The following is a 4,983-nucleotide window of genomic DNA, read 5'->3' as shown; positions in this document are numbered from 1 at the left end:
TGAAAGTTGCCAAGCCAAGTTCTCAGGATATAAAAGGAGACAAACAGGCAATAGCTGTCCGTGGGAGATAAAGAATCAACAACAAATAGGTACTCTAAAGCTAATTCACGAGTCACAGTTCAAAAATCTAATTCTTACAAATGTGTTTTGCCTAACAATCTGAATTTGGAAAGGAGGTGACAACGTGAAATTTTACCTTCCTCTGTCAACCAGGCACGCAGTCTACTAGAAATCTAGCAGAGCTGACTTTGGTAATTCTTACCTTTTGTGAGCTTCTGCCTGTTTTCCGAGGATCCTGTCCACAGGCTCTGGAGTGAGTGCAATGTCCCAGCAGGTATTATCCTGGTCAGGAGAAATGTAGAGTAGGGAAAATAATTTTCCCTCTCCCCTTTATGGTGAGTGCTTGGCTGAGATCCCTTTTTGTCTAGGGCACCTCGTATGTAAATGGATAAACCTATCAAGGTTAAAAGTTCTCCACTGTGACCACTGTAATTCAAGATTATCTTTGGTAAGGTTAACCTGCTTGTTCAGCTTTTAAACAAAATTTTGTTCACTGGAGGCTTTCACACTGGACCCAGTCCAGCTTAGCTAGTACGGCCTCGGACCGCAACTGGTCTGGTTTCTGGTTTCCAAGCCGGAGCAGTCAGACAGTGCACCCGGTCCGGTTTCTAAGTCAGACCCAATCCGGCCCAATACCCGGTCCGGTTTTTAAGTCGGACCCAATTTTCCTTGTGCCAGTTTTCAGACCCAGTCTGGGAAAAGAAATGGTTAAATAAAGTCTAAAGCTCCTAAAGCGAAAGCTGTGGAGGATCGAGGACTCAGCACCTCATGAGGCGGCGGGCAAGCAGCAAGCTCCAAGGGCCCAACAGGTACCCAGAGTTGGCTTGTTGTTCTCGGTGGGCTGGCGGGAGTTTTGTTAGGTTCCTTTTTACTGACAGAACTGTTAAATGATAAACGGAGTCAGATTAAAAATTTTAAGAGTTTATCTGAGCAAAAATTGGGCAACATCGCAATCTAGCAGGTAGAAAGGAGCTCCGAGGAGCTGTACAAAATGAAAGACTTTTATAGGCAGAAGGGAGCAGGAACAAGGAGGTATATTAGGCAAAAAAGCAGATTGGTTATTGCAGATTTACTTTCCTTTAGGGACTGGCAGGGGTCTATGAGACGGAATACTTAAACGACACTGTTCAGGTGAATCCTGATTGGTTTAGCTTTGCATTTCTGGGAAAGCCGAAACTGTAATTAAGTTAGGTCTCCTTTTGGTGACGTGGACTTTAATTAGCATAAGCGGCTCCGTTTGGGGCCTGTTGTCTTGTCTTTCAATGAGCAATAATGGCGCCTCGGATAAACCTCATTGGCTACGCTACTGCCACCGCGCGAAACTGTCTTGTTTCAACACCTGTAGGCTAATACGTAATGTCATGCTTAAAAGATCTTCTGAATTACAATCGCATTAAAATTTTAGTGCTTTTTTGGTACGTTTCTGACGTTAATTAGTGTATTGGTTTTTCTTTTTCGAATTTATTGTTTTGTGAGAATACAAAAAAGATCGATGTGTATTTTTCCGTAAGACTAATTGATTTTCTCGACACCCTTTATTGATTTATCTGTCTTTTCCCCATCTATTTGTAATACATATTTTTCAAATTTCCTATTTAACTGGTTCATCTCTGAACACTATTCTGTTTCATTCATCTATTTGTCTATTACGGTGTTTCTCAAATTGTGTTTTAGAGATGATGTCTCCTTAGCCAACATGATTAGAAACAGTATTTTCTCTGTTAATAATAATTTTAAAAACTGGTTAAAGCAGAAAATAAAAAATATATAGTATGCTAAATATTTTAAATTAAAACATGAATGCACATTTATTTGCAGTCTCAAATTAGATCTTAGGCATTTTCTTTGACTATGGTTTTCTTAATTTTTGTGTCTTCAGTTTTGCATTAATAATGTTTGTATCTTTCTCTGAGGTGGGGCAAGATCTTAAAGACATTTATGAATAATCTGAGTGACAGTCCTTTTGCTTTTTATGATTTGTGTCCTAATCAGTTTTCTCATCCACACTAGTTAAAAAGATTTTTTCCAACAATTTACTTCTATTATGTTTTTCTAAAATATTTATTTTCATAGAAATAATCTTCTTTTTGAACACACATTTTATGAGTTTATGTAATGTTTAAATTATGAAATTATTTGGTGTAAATAGGCATAAACAGTTTTGAACACAACTTGTTAGTTGTGTTTTCAGTATGCAGAGGGCATCAGATGGTATGTTTCTTGGTGAAAGTAGAATTCCTTAGTTAAATTGGTAGATTAGTTAAGGAAGGATATTTGTACTTGTGTTATAATCATCTGGGACTCTTGTCATAAAAAATGCATATTTCCACGCTCTAGTCTTGACCTAGAAAATCAGAATTTTTAATGTTTGACCCACAGGGAAATTTCAGACTTAACATGCACCTTGGTGATTCTTCTGCATTATTTGAGAGGCATGGGTGTATTACTTTACTTATACCAAGCTAATTTATATAACTCTATTATATTTTAATATTCTGTAGGGCTCCTCCCTCAATTTTCTTTTCTTAATTTTCTTGGCTAGTTCTACATGTTTATTTTAATAGATCAAACTTAAAATTTTACTTTCAAATATTTTGTTTCTGATCATAACTGCTTTATTAGATTAATTTAGAGACAGTATCTTTTTAATGTGAAATTTTGGTTTCCACAAACAAGTTATGTGTTTCTATTTATTCTTTTAACTGTGACTCAGTAGGGTTTTAAAGTTTTCTTTGTATAAGCCCTCTATAATTCTTGTTAAGTTTCTTCCTAAATGTTTTATCTTCTTTTGTTATTTCTATTGAAAATAAGGTCTATTTATCCATTAAATATTCTAACTCACTTTGGTTTATATATGGAAAGCTGTTGCTTTTATATTTTGATTTTGTAATCCATCTGCTGATTCACGTTTTTTTCCCATTGTTTCTAACGTGTTTTTCAGTTTGTTTTCTTGTGTTTTCCAAATATATAGTCATATCTACTGCAAAAATTGTTTTGTTTTTTTTCCTTCTTGCTATGTTTCTTAGTTTTAAGTGTACTGACTTCCAGAATGGCACTCTGTTGTTCTGCTATATGGAACTGGGTCCCCATAAGGGCCTTGTTTACTCCTGTCTCTGGCACATGACTATGTCTCTTATTAGGCAAAGTGAAGAATGCTGGGACCTTACAGAGCTGCATCATTTACTCCTTGAATATTCTTCCCTGAAATATGGAAGGTTGTATCCTCCCTCATTTGCTCCAAAGAGCTTCATGTTTGGCAAATATTTTTCTTAGTTTTAAATTTGTAGCTGTTTATCTTATTTAATTGAAGATGCTGTATTTATTTTATTTTTGTTGAGTTTCATATAGAGTATGATTACTTTTATCTAGCTAATTTGCACAAGAGATCTTCTTCATCAGCTTTTTAAAGACCGAATATATATATTGGATCTTAATTTCTTTTTTCTTTTAACGTAAGTTTACACAGTCAAGTAAGTAGAATTTTTCTTGTACAGCTTGGTCTGTGAATGTCACAAAAGGTTGCAAAATGTAGTTAATTGCTGAAGTTGGATAATGGAAACAGGAATTTTTTTCATGCTATTCTCACTGCTTTTTGTGTTGATAAATTTTCAAAATTAAAAAAATAAGGGCATTAACTAAAAAGGGTATTTCTCTACTTTGAGCTCTGTCAAATCTTTACCAAATGTATTCTCGTTTTATGATCTTATTTTCAGTTAATACTTTCATCAATTTGGAATTAATCTTTTTGTATATTGTTAGGTGTTGTATGATATTCCCCCCCCCCAAGAAGTAACCAATAATCTCAGCATTATATATTGAATAAACTTCCCTCTCACTCTCTGTCCTCCTTTTCCCCAACAGATTTATGATGCTACTTTCATTGTTGTCTAACATCATCATGAAGGTCTGTTTCTGGAAATTTTATTTCATTCCATTTATCTACTTTTCTGTCAGTTCTTACATAATAATCTACTGGTAACTCTTGCAGTTTTAATTATTTTTAGTATTGGTCATAGCAAATATCCCTCCTTACTTTCTTTTTAAAACTTTTCTTGTATCTTTTAATCCATTCACTCTTCTTGATAATTTTTGGAACCATCTTGTCAATTTCTAAAACAGTCACTTTGGGATATGATTTAAATAGCATTAAACCTACTTAATAATTAGAGAAAACTCTTATTTAAAGTCTTTCCTTCTAAGCTGAGTGCATAGTGTGGTTTTCCAATTACTACAGTCTTGTTTTTAGATGCTTAGTGAAATTTTATAGATCTTTTTTCATATACATCCAGAATGTTTCTTAAGTTTACTTTTTATATATTTTATTAGCAAAAGTTTATAAACTTTTTATAGTTTTTGTTAGCAATTGTGAACTAGATATATATTTTTTCTAATTAAAATTTCTACTTCGTTCATTTTTCTTGTCTTACATAGCACCAATGATTTTTGTAGGCTTCTTTAGTGTATACCTCTTCATTGACTCTTCTATCAATTTTCCTTTTGTTTCTAGAAGTGTTTTTTTATTTTTTTTATTTACTGGGACGATAACCATTTTCAAGGGATAATTGACTTTTACTTTCTTCTTAGTATTATTCATTGGGGAAGGGTCCCAGAATAATGTCATATTACAGTCATGATACCGGGTAAACTTTTACTGCCTCTAATTTTAATGGACATGTGTCTAGTGTTTTACTGTTTTACTGTTAATTATGAGGTTATAGGTTGATTTCATGTTAAAAAATAATTTTAGAATTTTGCTCCCTGTTTCTTGTTTTGAAATTTTAATATTTCAACCTTGTCACATGTCAAATGTCTTATTTATAATTTCTTACTTTCTCATAAATTTTATATTTATTTTCTCATTCTTCATTTTATATATTTATATTTACCCTTTATCTTGATTAGACTTATTAGAAATTTGACTGT

The 4,983-nt window shown here is 33.4% G+C and overlaps 1 pseudogene; it reads right to left on the bottom strand.

Moving 5' to 3' along the window:
• Window positions 1–1,315: 1,315 nt before the first annotated feature.
• LOC144382434 (U4 spliceosomal RNA) lies at window positions 1,316–1,384 on the bottom strand (annotated as a pseudogene).
• Between the last annotated feature and the right edge of the window lie 3,599 nt (window positions 1,385–4,983).

Source organism: Halichoerus grypus, chromosome 6, assembly GCF_964656455.1.
Source record: "Halichoerus grypus chromosome 6, mHalGry1.hap1.1, whole genome shotgun sequence".
Taxonomy (NCBI): Eukaryota; Metazoa; Chordata; class Mammalia; order Carnivora; family Phocidae; genus Halichoerus; species Halichoerus grypus.
The sequence above is the reverse complement of the archived record's forward strand: the minus strand, read 5'-3'. Positions and strand labels throughout refer to the sequence as shown.